The 15,356-nt window shown below is 38.2% G+C and overlaps 1 protein-coding gene and 1 pseudogene across 10 annotated transcripts in view; one reads left to right on the forward strand and one right to left on the reverse strand.

Annotated features, from left to right (window-relative positions):
- KHDRBS3 (KH RNA binding domain containing, signal transduction associated 3) overlaps positions 1-15,356 on the forward strand; it is a 198,895-nt gene that overhangs the window by 157,074 nt on the left and 26,465 nt on the right. The window lies entirely within an intron of this gene.
- On the reverse strand, positions 11,433-12,663 carry LOC116534149 (annotated as a pseudogene). The gene has a single exon (XR_004261604.1). The product of XR_004261604.1 is annotated as a microtubule-associated protein RP/EB family member 1 pseudogene (transcript).

The raw sequence follows: 15,356 nt of genomic DNA on the forward strand, positions 1-15,356 counted from the left end.
AAAAAAAAAAAAAAAAAAAAAAAAAAAAGAGTTTGACAGATCTATGGTGAGACGCCAGCTTTAACATTTACTGGCTCTGTGATTTGGAGTGAGTTATTGAACCTCTCTAAGCCTCTGTTTATAAAATGCGTAACTGTTTTTACTTGTGCCAAAAGTGTAAAACGATTCTTAGTCAGAGGGCCAGCCTGAAGCCTGAAGGAGACAGAAAAGCATGTCATCTTTGTGTGGAGGGAGGTCTGTTGGCCACTCTGATTTCTCTGCTTGAGGACTGAATGAGATGGTTTGCGTAAGGGAGTTAGCACAGTGTAAACGCAGCGGGAACCTGAGTTCCTGCCCTCCTTCTACAGCTCGGAATTCCTTCTGCTTGTTGTTTCACACAAGAGTGGCTGCGAAGAGCAGGTCCTAGGAAATGTGCAGGGACTGTGTGAGTGAATGTTTTATAGTGAGAGAGGAAACCTTGTAAAGGGCATCTTCCCCTGTGGATGGTCAGTGTCAGGATTTCCTGTGAACTTAGAGTTGGTAAGGTCAACAGCCACATCCCACCTGAAAACAAAACTGCTAAGTCAGCAAGGTGGCCTGGCTGCCACGGAGTATGATCTGTGGTGTGGAAGGGCTTCCTTCCATAGTGACGTTTACACTACTGAGGTCCTCATTATTGTGACGCTGTTGTGTTACAAAAACAAGTTTCCCTTCTGAGGATTTACAAATTAGGAATTTTTTCTCCCAATTTTCAAATGCCTTGTATTCAAACCAGAATACAAATGAGAATTCCTATGAAAAATTCAGTATAGTTCATTCAGCTACATTTCCCCATTGGTTTTTGTAATGACATTTATAATGCTAGTATTATAGTATAAAACAAAAGCATTGTTCGTCTAAAACTTCACACATTTAGTGAGTAACAAGATTTTGACACAATTACTATGAAGAGAAATATATACTATTCTTTACAATATTGGAATTATTCTAATACACATTGGCTCAAAATAGTTGTTGATTGCTTTCTGTGGATAAACAGCTTCTGAATAGGTAGTGTAGTCAATTAAAAAGAATGGGTGATAATGGCCTCAGCCCTCAGAGCCCTTCATCTACCCTGACATAGCTTGAATTGTAAATACATAATTCTCAGGACCCTATGGTAAGCAAAAAACAAAAAAAGAATGGAGACAGTGGTGAAAAAGTAAAGCTACAACCCTGTAAAGAAAAAAAATTATTTGGTGACACTTGTTAAAGCACAGTAAGGCAGACTATTCAGGAGCACTGCAGTAGATACATGGACCACTGCAAGGGAAAGAGAGACTGGGCTCAACTCTGCACCTGGCATGGGCAAGTGGGAATTTATAGCCAAGGAGCCGGGTGGGGGTCAGGAGATAGAAAATTACTGAGAGGAAACATCAGTGGTAGCGGGGATTTTGGCTGAACCGACCTAACAGGATTCTTGCCGAAAGCAGACCAGATTGATCAGACATCTCCTCCCCTGGGAATGGTAGAGGATAAGGAACCTGATCAGATATTGAGGGTGATGAGATATCATGGGTGGCAGGTTCTTGCTAAACTGACTCAGCAAAGTTGTTTCCTAAAACTGGATTTTACAAGGAGCTGCACTGATGGCCCTAGGAGAAGGATCAGGAGGCTGACTGAAGTTTAGCAAAGCACAGAATCTTTGTCAACGCTGACAGGGAAAAGGGAAGGAACAGCCCAAGACTGAGTGTTAGCATGTGTAAGTGTTGATGTTTATTATAGTTATTATGTATTGACCATCTGCTGTGGTGTATCAGTCACACACATGCACACACACACACACACACACATACACTCCTTCTCATTTTAACTTTAACCTTAAAAGGTGGATATTATCCTCAATTTATTATTCAGAAAACTGAGACTCAGGTTAAATAAGGGGCCTTAGTGACACACTTAATGACACTATTGATTTCAAAGTCCATTTTCATTCCATTATACTAGGGTTTTTCAAAGAGTGGTACACATATCATTGTGAGACATATCATCGATGTCTCACAATGTGATTTCAGATGCTACATGGGCAGACTATGTAAAAATTTTTAATGATTAGATTATAACATTATTGGAAGAGTGTGATTAGCATATCAAGCACATGATTTTGTGATTGTTGCTCTAATTCACTTATGGCAAATTTCTTTAAAGTAAAAGAAAATTAACATGGAGAGTTAGTATGGAGTCACGAACAGGACAGGAGTGTATGTAGATGGCAAATACACTGCATGTCCTGAGAGCTGTCCCTGAGTGGCTGGGGTTTGGTGGATGCTGCACTGACCATTTGTGCCACCAGTCAGTGGACAACCTGTAACACTGCTTATACTGAAAGTTTGATCAGATGAGTCTGATCACTAAGTTACAGTGTCCTACCAAATTTGGTGCCCTGATTATATTGAAAATAAGTTTTGTATCTTCATCAGGAATTTCTTTAAAATTAAACTAATACAAAAGAAAGGAAATTTTTTTTTTCAAGATTCATTTCTTTAACAAAGTTTGAAGGAATGAAATATCTATTGAGTACTTACCAAGTGTGAGTTACCATGTATCTGGGTGCTCTCATATATATTGTGTCATTTAATTCCTAAGAACTTCTGTAGGATTGTCACTCCTTAATTTTACAAAAGGAGTTGACGCTCACAGAATTTGAGCTTGAGCAGAGTCACATTGCTAATGAATATCAGTTAATCCTCATACTCTGTTTTCTTAGAGATCAAGCTTACGTTCTTTTGCTTAACTCAAAAGCAACTAGTAAGGGAAAAAAAATAGGTTCCTATAAATGTAGAGAAGATCACACATGGAATCTTCATGCGTGATCTCCACAAGTGTACGGCAACATGATAGCAGGGCAAAGGCATGCTAGTGGCAATAAATCAATTGCCACTGTTGCTTTACTCTTTAATGTTCTTGAGAATGCATGAGATTTATCACTGAGGAACTGTGGAATAATGGTAGTAAATGAAAACAAAGTCCACCAGGGAGATGTACTACATCATTTGGATTTAGCACTGCCATCTGCTTAATAGCATTGAGAAGACTACAGCAGTGCTTATGATCAGCCATTCATAGCAATGACAGATGCTGCGGAGAGTGAACATACCAGGGAAGCAGGTTCGCTACTAAAATGTAGATTATGTGACAGGGTTTCTAAAAAGTGCTTGTGTTGATGATCAAACCAACAATTTTAAATCTTCACTGTAGAATTCTAAGTCTGTAAGATAAAGACCTACTCTAAAGTCTTCCCATGTTTTATTCCTCATGTTTCATACATTCTTAAAATGTATTTACTGATTTAAAAAAAAATTCCTACAAATCTTGCATATATAGCCTCTTTTTAGCGGAAGAGAATAATAACTTTTGAATAATATCTGACTTTTAAAATGAGGTAGCATGATTTTTTAGTAAAAAAAAAAAAAAAAAAAAAAAGTCGGTGGCTATAAATTCATAAAAGCTTGGTTGTGAATGTCAGCTCTACCTACTTCCTTAGCTCTGTGATATTGACCAGGTTGCTTCTTCAAGTTTTTTCTCATCCGTAAAATGATGACTAATATTTGGCTTACAACATTGTAATTGAGATAGCAGATGTAATATACATAATAGTTGTTCAATAAATTTGCTATAGTAGCATGTAGTAGGCACTTGCTGTTGTAAACATTTTACAGTGTTTTTAGATACATTTATTTAATTATTATTATTATTATTTTTGAGACAGTCTCTCACTCTGTCACCCACACCAGAATACAGTGGCTCAGTCTTGGCTCACTGCAACCTCCACCTCCTAGATTCAAGCGATTCTCCTGCCTCAGCCTCCCAAGTAGCTGGGACTACATATAGGCATGTGCCACCAAGCCCAGCTATTTTTTGTACTTTTAGTAGAGACAGGGTTTCTTCATGTTTGCCAGGCTGATCTCGAACTCCTGACCTCAAGTGATCTGTTCACCTCAGCCTCCCAGCCGAGCCACCACACCCAGCTGTAGCTACTATTATTATACCATTTTATAGATGAGGAAATTGTGGTACGGAGATGGTGGAAGTTCCCTGAACTCATGGAGAGTGAGTGCTAGAGCTGACATGTGAACCAGACAGCCTAGGCACTCCGCTATAACACTTCTCTATGTAACTGTTGTTAGTATGAGTTTAGGTACTATATCCAGAAACTATTACAGTCTTTTCTGATAACATCTCCAGTCAGTAAAATCCCAACAAATAATCTAAATAAAATTATACATGCCACTTTGATACCTCACTTGTGCAGTAAAAAGGTGTTAAAGGCTCATTTAACTTAGATTGTTTAGAGTCCTCAAATCTGTTAGAAGCAGACTTGAGGACAAACTTAAGAATAGAGTTCGAAGTTACTCATTGTAGGTTGACTTATAATGGAGAATGTTGGTGCCTGAATTTCTCAGAATTGATTCATACCTCATTGTTAAACTCACAACTTTAGAAACTGAAATAATATTCAGATGTGGTATAGGATATATTTTTCCCTTGTATTTGTCATCGTGAAGGGATATGTTCTTTTTGGAAGGTAATTTTTATGAGAGTGCATTGAGAGCCTTAAAATTGTTTGTAACTTTTGATTTTTAGTTAATATTAACTCAATATTTTTACAGTAAATGCCTCAACTTACAATATAACACTGAGTGTCTGACAGTGTGAATACATCTAAGAGCTCTTTGATTGAAAAGAGTAAGCAATTTCTGGCCTAGTAAAAGAGGGGTAGATGATAAATTCAGTTTCTCACTTAACCTGTTGGATTGATAGTGATATAATTAATCTAAATGGCAGTGAGATTTAGGAAAAAGTCAATAACTTAATTTGGGATGTGTTTAAATTAGGTCGTCCATAGAATTATAACAATTACATTAAATAATTGATATAAAAATAGCTTGCTTACTAATAAGCCATTATATAAATAGTAATTATTTTTTCTCTCCCAGTTTTTCTCAGTAATTACAAAATGTATTAATATGATTATATTTTACCCCAATTTTAGTAAGTAACTGAGCTGTAGTTGTGTTTTTTTTTTTTTTTGTATTATCTTTTATTGGTATCCTAAAGTATGTGTACATGGTTAATCTCCCAGAAATTAAAGTAAAACAGTCAATTCCACACGTATATTAAACAAGATAGAGCTAAAATACTACATATTTAGGAGTCAGGCCAACCTGACTTTTCCACTTAGCAGCTATGTATGTGATCTTTCACTAGCCCTCAGTTTTCTTATCTACAAAACAAAGTAAGTGAGAGAATATACTAAAACAGTTTAGCATAGAGCCTGACACATGGCACTTGGAATTTTTAATTGTGTTTTTTATTTTATGTATCTGTCATTTCTGGGCATTTTTCTGGTGCTCAGTAAGTAGTACTGACTGTTGTGAGATGATCATTGGAACCTTCGTTATCACCAGGTGATAGATTACTTCCAGCTCACCTCATAACTGATCATGTTCTGTACAGAGTATCACAAACCTCACTTGGACACACTGCAAGTGTAAAGACAGAAATGTTTTGCTTTTTTGTTAGTTGTTTCTTACTCTGATGCTTTTTTGTTTAACGTTCCGTTAAGGACCAAAATGTAGACATACACATTAGAAGTAGGGAAATAATTGTTAAAACATCCGTATATTTCCTTTATCTGCCAGTTATAAGGACTGCTGTACCACATGAAAATGAATTTATGTTGTTTATAAGTTTATAAAATAGAAGGATTTAATCCAATTGCAACCTTTTTGAAATGATTTATAAAAAGTATTGGATTTAGTCTTAGATGTTGCTACATTTTAGAGACATTGGAAGTAAAATATAGGTATATAGCCCAATAAGACATCTTACATAGAGAAAAAAAACCTATGCGTATCAACTTAGCCAAAGTAATATGATTAAAACAATGTCTCAGTTAAGGCCATATCAAGATGTAATAAAGTGTGATCATGGGCAAGTTTTTTAACCTGTGCTCTAAGGTGAAATGGGGGTGACAGTAATAGTACATGCATGAAGCTGGAAACCATCATTCTCAGCAAACTGACACAAGAACAGAAAACCAAACACTGCATATTCTCACTCATAACTGGGTGTTAAACAATGAGAACGCACAGACACAGAGAGGGGAACATCACACACCGGGGTCTGTCAGGGGTTGGGAGGCCAGGGGAGGGATAGCATTAGGAGAAATACCTAATGTAGATGACAGGGTGATAGATGCAGCAAACCTTCATGGCACTCGTATACCCATGTAACAAACCTGCATGTTCTTCACATGTCCCCCCAGAACTTAAAATAAATAAATAAATAGATAGATAGATAGATAGATAGATAGATAGATAGATAGATAGTACTTACCTAATAGGGTTGTTGTAAAATTAAGTGAAATTGAAAGCATGTCATATAGGAAAAGCATGTCACACATCATAAATTCTATCAGTAGGTATCATTAAAGTTCCACAATTCTTTATCTAAAACCATTGAAGCTAAATATGTCTTACATTCCAATTTTTGGAATTTTGGAAAAACAATACAGGTATACATATACATACCATATGTTAGTACCGCTCCGGTGAAGTCCTGCTTGTGCTTCTCCAAGATAATTGATTTCCCCTTGGATTATTTTAAGTTTAGGGTCAGGGAAACTGATTACAGAGGGTGTAAAGCATATGTGGCAACTTGCAAAAAAAGGGGATTTCTTAAGGGAGGTGTGTGGCATTCAGCCTTGGCAGTTTCCAGTCCCACCACATATAGCAGTATTGCTAGTGCTGGCAAGTAATGTTTAAATAGGGTGGATTAAATAATTGATATAAAACTGTTACTTCTGTTAGAAACCATCACTTTAGGAAGGCCCTTTTTTTTTTTTTTTTTTTTTTAAATTGAGACAGGGTAGGGTATCAATCTGTCACCCAGGCTGGTATACAGTGGTGTGATCTTCACTGACTGCAACCTCTCCACTTCCTAGGCTCAAGTGATTCTCCATCCCCAGCCTCCTGAGTAGCTGGGACCACAGGCACAAGACTGTACTGTTGTCACTTTACTCTCTAGTGTTCTCAGCTAATTTTTGTACTTTTTTTTAGAGACAGCGTTTTGCCATATTGCCCAAACTGGACTCAAACTTTTGAATTCAAAGCGACCTGCCCACCTCAGCCTCCCAAAGTGCTGGGATTACGGGTGTGAGCCACAGTGCCTGGTAGCAAGGCCTTTCCTGATCTGGCCCCAATTCTTTCTCTGCCTCACTCATGTAATGTAACCTGATACTGAGTTTCTCAGTTATGGCTTGTTTATACTTGTCTCAATTACTATTAAAATGTAAAGTCTAACTTGTGAGACTACCTTGTCATCAAAATCTTCATGGCTTCTTCAGTTATTCTCACATATATCTTTCAAAGACATTGTGGTTTTCAGAAATTTCTAAAATGGTACAAACAGGACAGTTTGCCAGATTGCTTGCAAGGGAGCTACCAGTTTCTTGGATCAGTAATTATAGCATCCAACAACCCTTTGTGATTCTCCTCACCTCACATCCCGTTCTTCCATGTCCTATAAGTACCAAGGCTTCTATGTTTTCACAATGCTCTGTGCTTGCTCTGTCCTCCAGCAGAACCTGCTGGGCTGTTGAGAATCCATCCTCTTTTCATAAACAGTCCCACAGTGGCAGGGACCCTTTTGTACTCATGTTTATATCACCAACACCTAATGCAGCACTCACTAGAAAGGTGATCTATGTGCGTTCTTCAGTTGAATTGATAGCATGTCAGTCTGCATCTGTTCTAAACATTTCTTTATTAGAAACACAGTAAGAAGTCTGGTACCATTGAAAGTATAATGTGAAAATTGATGTGGTCTTCAACTCTGGCTACACAGAAGAGTCGCCTATGCAGCCTTAAAAAAGTGGGGGGAGTGCCAAGAAAATCACCCGCTATTTTTTAATCTGAATCTTGGTGTAGCTCAGCTGTCTATAAATTCTTTAAACTCTGCAGATAATTCTGATAAGCAGCCAAAGGTTGAGAACTAGTCTTCATAAGTACTATATAAATTAGATAATATGTGTAAAGCACTTTGCACAGTGCCTAGCAGATAGTTGCTAAGAAAATACTTGTATGCGTAAAAAATAAATTGTTGGCATTTCTGTAATATCTTCCATTCATTTGTTCTGCCAGACAACTATTGAGACCTGCAGTGGGCCAAATTGTTCAAAAATACCTTATTCCAAAGGGAAATTTGAAGTTTTCTATTCGGAACTTGAAATTATGAATTCAAATGAAAGAAAAGTGTAACTTTAAGGATGATAGAATACATGAGACACACTTATATCAGAAAGCTTTTGCAGATCTTAAGTCATCTTCTAGTGAAGCCTGATGTGCCCAGCATACTTTACAGCTGTCACTATTAGAATTTAAGCTCTACAAGGCAGGAATCTTCCTTTTTTGTTCATCAACACACTTCTTAAGCACCTAAGATATTTAGTTGTTGTCTAGTGGATATATTGTAAACTGTTGTCAGTAATAGAGGACCATTCTTCTAGGCAAACCAAAAGGACGTTTTGTGCAAAAGAGCACCAGAAAAGCATGTGCAGTGGTCCTATGAAGAGATTGACTTGGTGTGCGTTGCTGGTAACTACTTTTCCAGTGAGGCTGCAGCCTACAGTGCCCAGGAGGGAAGGTGCACAAAGTGTCCATAGAAAGATCCACAGAGAGCATTTTGTGATGGACCCTAATATCAGGTTCACGATTCCACAGAGTTTTGTTTGTTTGGTTTGGTTTTTATCAGTGAAGGTGCTCCCCATGCGCATAACCTCCACACTGGTCCAAGTGAATGACACCTTGCTTGTGGAGCACCCGGAGCCTGGCTGCTGCTGGCCCCACGTCCACTTCACTCCTGAGCTATCATGTCTCCATACTGCAGCCCACGTGGTTTTTCCCGTATAATTACATGCTCTCATAATACCTAGCAGTTTTCCTTCATAACTGCAATTTTATATTGAAGTGATTCTTGGATCAGCATCTGTTTGTTCTTTAAATCTGTTCACTCTCACCTACCCCAGTGCCTGTCAGAGTGCTGGAACATACATAGTGCTCAATAAATATTTATTGAATAGATGTGGAAAGGTAGAATTTTACTTTACATTAGTAATTTTAAAACAAAGTAGGTATTCTTATCACAATTTCTTGACTGATTTAAATACAGTACTATAACTATCACAGTTTAAATTCTTTTAATGCTACGTATTTAAAGAGTGAGCCTGTATAATTTGATATGAAGATTGATGTAAGTTAGTGTGCCACCACATTCCCCAGAAACACTTTTTAAACCATCTGCTGCTCTAACATTGTGTCAAAGAAAGATGCTGACAATCCTATAAAAAAATCAAAAGGGATAATTATTTTACATGTGCAAATATTACAGCTCACAATCAATGTTTTCTTAAAGAGTAATAGATATGGCTTTGAAATCTAAATATCAAATGTGTTTGTCAGAAATCCCCTTAAAAAGATACTTTAGTATAGCAGATGGAAGGATTGGCTGTAAAAACAAATGCAAGATTAACAAGTGATGCAGAGAAATACTGGAACCTGACTCATAACATGTTGATAGACCATTTCTAATGGCGTTGGAAGAGTCAAGGAATCCAGTACCAAAAAATTCCATGCCTCAACCAACTCAGTGTAGTTGGACTTGGGAAATTAAAAACAGAAATCCAAAAAAATAGCCTTAAGGAACCCAACCTTGATCTTGGTCTTTCCCCAAAGTTGTATATTTTTTGAACTTATAACCACATGCTTCATTTGTGGCAGCCTTCCCGGCCTCCCTGTCACTTGGTAACTAATCTCTGACCTCTTTTCTACTCTCCAGACCTTCCCCAGAACCTCAGTCTGTGGTAACAGTTCTCCTTATTACATTTCCACAGTATTTCAACCTGGTTTTTCAATGTTAGGTTCCATAAAATTCTAATATGTAGTTTCAATGCTTCATGCAAAGAATATCATTAAAATTACTGGTGATGTCTGTGACAGTACATATAATTGATAGTATTTTATAAGTCATCCTTTGCCAGAAAAAAAACATAAGGATCTGTTTTCTTGTGTTTCCTTATAAGAAATCTTAGTTTTCTTGTTAGTGTTTCTGAGAAATTAATTGATATTTGAAATTAATCAACTACAGTGAAAATACTGAAGCTTGAGTCAAAAGACATGTCTGAATTTGAATCCTTACCGTGTCATTTATTGTGTGACCTTGAGCAAGCCGCACAGTAAACCTTATGAAATCTTATGCTTAACTAAAATAGAAAAATCCCTGTCAATAAAGACCAGGTAGAAAATGGGTTCCCAATAAAATGGAATTTCAGGGCAACAAAAGCCTAAAGGCCACAAAAGAGAAACCCCACCACCGTTATTTGAACAATGGCTGGTTACTTGCATTTTCTGGCATTGTTAATCACTAAGTCTGGTTTTTCCTCTGAATTCCACACAGAGCATGTACTACACAACAATTTTATCATAAAATACTTGCTTTCTACATACATTTTAGGACAAACTACCACCAGAAACAAATCAATACAAATATATCAGAACTGAACAATCTCAGTAGTGGTGAGACACCTTTTGCAGAATCCTGCCAAACATAGGAACTGAATAGGCTGTGGGAAAAGCAAAGGAGGGAGATTTAAGGAATGAAATATTTTAAATATTAATAATTCAGACATGGTACTGTATTTTCTGAAAAAGAAAATTAACATTTAGTAACACACTAATGAATTTTATCTCCAGAGATTAGTGCACTGGCAAAGTATTCAGATTACAATGGAGAGCTATGGACAGCAGATACTAAAAACACCCCAGCCTTGCAGATCTTGAGGTAATGATGGCCTTCACTGACCACTCCCTTTGCCAGAGATACAGAAAAAAACTTGGCAGCATGATCACCTGCCTGCTACACTTCCAACTCTAAGCAGCAAACTTCAAGGAGTTCCCAGTGGGCAAGGGGAGCAGAGAAGAGAAACATGGTAAATGTAAGCCTGAAAGACGGTAAAATGGGTTACAATCCCCTTCAAATCCCAGAGACGTGGGCAAGTCCCCAAAAGTAGTCGTTAGAGGACAAAACTGGCCACACTTCTCTTCCCCAAAAACATCATACATAGAAATTTCGGGGATAACTGGAAAAGTAGAGAACTGCTCAATGAAAACTGAGCTCTTCAGGGCTGAGACACATCCTCTGTTATCCAGGTAATGTCGCCTCTTGTTTTTTAGCAGGGAATGCAGTTGGTCAGTGACACCAAATGGCTTTACAGAGCAACTTTTTAAATGTTTCTTGTACACCAAAGCCTAGGCCTATGAGGATTCAAGCAGTCCTGTAAGACCTGTGACCCCAGGCTCCAAAGGTTCCAGGGTCTGGCCCTTCCTTCCCAGACACAATTCAAACACAGGATCTCCTGTCATGTTACATTTTATATTTTGAAATATGGAAGTATATTTTAAATACTCTTAAGGCATTTATTTGTTGCAACATTCTCTGATTTCACATTAGCTTAAAATTCAATTCAGTCTTTACATTTCTCCACTGAGGTCGCCACCTCAGCATATAACGTAACACCTCCCCCAGCACTCAGTGTGACTCATATCGGCACAGTGAGCCCCACGGTCATCCTGTTTGTTTACCAGGTGAACCAACTAGATGTTGATACTGCTCTGCTACAAAGTGAAAGCTCCTAAGTCAAACTTGTTGGAAAAGGAGTGAAACGTCTGCAAAGTACACTCTAAGAAGAGGTACTTTTTGCTTATGAAAAGAAATCAGTGAATCCTCTAAGTATAATAAAAGGGAGTATTTTACAGTTAAGCACATGATTTGCAGTGAAGAATTCAGAAGTTGCTCTGCTGGTCCAGGCTGTTAATACTCTTGCTCCTCATATCGGCCCCTTTCATCAGGTATCACAAAGCCTGCATCTGTGGCATACAGAATGTCTGCAATCCTCTGCAATACAGGGTCATTTTCCCCCTCATTCTCCTGGCACATCAATTCAATGTTCCATAGCTTTCCAAAGTAGAAATCCCTCTTTCTCCAAGTCTTCAACACTAAATTTCAATACGTTGAGCTGCTGCATCAACTCAGCTGCCTCGTCATCCCCATTGCCCACATGAGGGTTCTTTCATACCACGCCAGGGCCAGCCTTAGGAGCCGCAGCAGCTCTGTGTTGAGATGGGCCTCTGGGGAGCTGCACTGTGGGAACTGAGAGGATTCTTCGGTTTATTCAGAGCGGGAGCACTGAGGGAGGGAGGCACTGCAATTTCTTGACCTTGTCTGGCAGCCACAGGGTCATAGTCTTTTCCATCATAGTTTGCATCCGAAAACCTGTTGAACCACTGAACAAATTCAAAGTTGTCCTGAAACTTTTTCTAATTTGTCAAGAGGAGTTATTCTGTCAACACCCATCATCTTAAAACCCGCTTGTAGTCTTTTGAAGTTCTGGATATACTCGTGTTCTAGCTTTGCTTGGAATTTCACTTTCTTCAAGGCAATGGAGCCAGGGAAGAGCAAGTCCATAAACTGACAATAGGCAGCCCCTGAGCACAGCTGTTCGGTCTTTGTCAGATCCAACTGCAGAGACTCATTGATCCAGGCCAGCATGTCACGTCGACTTAGGTTATCACTGGTCACTGACGTTGAGTATATGTACGTTCACTGCCCTCTTTGGTGCAACTGCTTCCACTGCCCACACCCAGCTCCAATTCCAGTTCCTTACTTTTTAGGCAAGAGTGAATTTGCTGAATAGATTGTATGACAACAAAAATAAGGACTCTGAGGAAAATTACTGATTTAGAAAGAACTTCTGCTTTAATGTCATTAACAACAGCAGTCCTTCATGTATGTATATAACATTTCATTTAAACTTGACAACAGTCTTATGAAAGATTTTTTTAAACTGTTTTACAGATGAGAAATTGAATTAACTTTAAGCTGACAGAGAATAAATGCTGAAGCCTGATTTCTGATACATGTTTGTTTGGCTTCAAAGCCTGGTTTTTAACTGTTCTATACCATCTTTTAAAATGATGACAGTAAGATGGAGAAATCTGCTTGAAAATGAAAACATGAGTCTATAAAAGTAAATATGGCATTGAACAGGCCTCACACACATGCCCGGCACTGCTGAGGCTTCCCGGAGCGGTGGACTTGCGTGTGCTAGGGGAGGAAATAGGCACAGTGGGAACTGAGGCGGTTCTCATCAGGAAAACATTGTCCTCCTTTTCACCTTTATTTTGAAATCTAATAAAAATTCATAGTATTTTTTTGTTTCAGTAATGTAGAACCATCTGCAACCTTTTAAGCAACTGTTTATTAGGAAGGAATAGCAGGACATTGCTGTTTTCTGTTAAAATAAGAAATTAAGGTTAGCTATCTCTATATCAGAAAAATATAGGGATACTCACATGTCTTATTTCAGAATGCACTGCTCTATCTTTTAGGACTAGGTTAAACTCTGAATTAATCATAAATTCCATCAAGTTAGATGTTAAATTTTTCTCTCATGCAAGGATGTAATAAGCTCCAAGCTCTTGTGGCAATTTTCTCTAGTCACTAAGAATCCAGGCTGCCTCTGCCCATCTCTTCCACACTCTTTCACCCTGGCCTCTATCCCAAGGCTCTTCTCATTCACAGTGGGTATGATACTTCCAGCTGCCAAGCTGACTTGCAGGCAGGAAGAAGGGGTAAGAGTGGAAAGCCCTGCCTCCTAGGTGAGTTGACCTTCTGTTAGGAAATGTCCTGGAAGCTTCACTTGGTGAATTTTGCTTTTGTCTCATTGGCTACTGCATCTGCAAAAGGAGTGACACATCATCACCAGCACCCACTCCCCAGTCATCTGTTGGTAAGAAAGAAGGTGAAGATGCATGTTAAACAGGCAGCAACGGATGCCAATTTATTCTTCCCTTTTAACATATAAATTAGGGATTTTTCTTTAAGATGTTTTACTTTTACCAAGATACAATGTGTACACAGCAAAGAGCATAAATTTTTATTTCCCTGAAAAAAAAATAGTTCAGTGAATGTTAACATATATATACACCCATGTAACGAAGAGGAGAACATTTCCAGCACCCCAGAAGTTTCTCTGGCTTTTTCTCTTAGATGTTGATTATGAATTATCTTACTTCTAATTGTCTCCTTTTGATTCTGAATTACATGGATTTTTTTTTAAGTACCCAAACATATCTCTTACTACTCTGAGAATGTAGTGATTGACAGCTTAATTAGATGGTAGTGAGAAGCAGATGGTGTTGAAAGGATGTACACTTGGCATTCAGAGTGACTAGACTTCTATCCTGAGTCCGTGCATTCTAGTCGTGTGTCTAAACTTTATGTCTCTGATTAGCTCTAACGCAGAATGAATGCTGTTGTTCTTCTTAGAATGATTTTTTTCTTCATCTTTGTCTAACTTTTCTTCTAGTTGTCAATTGAGGCATTTCTTCTTCCAGGAATCTTCCCATGTCTCCCAAAACTGGTTCGGGTATCCCACCTCTGACTTCCTACAGAACTCTGGGTTTCTCGGTATCGTCGTGTGCCATTTCCCTGTTGACACTTGTCGACTTATACACTAGACTAAATGTGATTTATCACAAAGACCAAATCTTGTTTGCTGCTAGGTTCCAAGGCCCAACAACACAGTGGGTGCTCTGTAAATATCTGCTGAACAGATGTCAAATGAAAAAGGTGGTCTCTGCCACTCCTAAATTCATACTAAGATTATTTCACAAAACACAGTAGAAGTAGTTAGAGTTTGTTTTCTTAAATGGCAGAAAAGTATTGTTTTTAAACCTAAATTTACTAAATAGACATAATAGCTTTATTGCAACTTTATTTTAAAGATGAAAGATAAACTGTGTAGAATACATGGCTTATAATAGGTATTTGATAAGTGATATCTATTGATAGTGTTATATTCAATTTTATTTGCATGTCTTTGGGTCTCTGTGAGTGTGAGCTCATTGTCTTGATAGTAGTCGTTGCAATCGGTCTGTCTCTAAATCAGTCTTGCCAGAAACTTCCAGGGCACATGCTTCCTTATTGCTTCCTCTGAGTAATCTGTCTTCCTGAGTCTTCTTACACAGAAGGTGGTACTCAAGCTTTGTGGAGAATAAAATAAGAGAAAAAGGTTTGAGAGTGCCTCATGAGAGATTAAGGTTAAGCATAAAGCAAGAACTTTCTGGCAGACCTGTTCGAGGGTATTACTGTGACAGGTTATTCAGGTTTCATCCCTAGATGTCTTTGGAAGTGAAGAGATAATCATTTCTCTCAGATGATTAAGATAGTTTAGCCTCAAGGCCGGTGGATGGGCCACATGACCTCTGAAGGTTGATTCC

The sequence above is a fragment of the Sapajus apella genome, unplaced genomic scaffold (assembly GCF_009761245.1).
Source record: "Sapajus apella isolate SASKATOON/1434 unplaced genomic scaffold, GSC_monkey_1.0 scaffold3, whole genome shotgun sequence".
Taxonomy (NCBI): domain Eukaryota; kingdom Metazoa; phylum Chordata; class Mammalia; order Primates; family Cebidae; genus Sapajus; species Sapajus apella.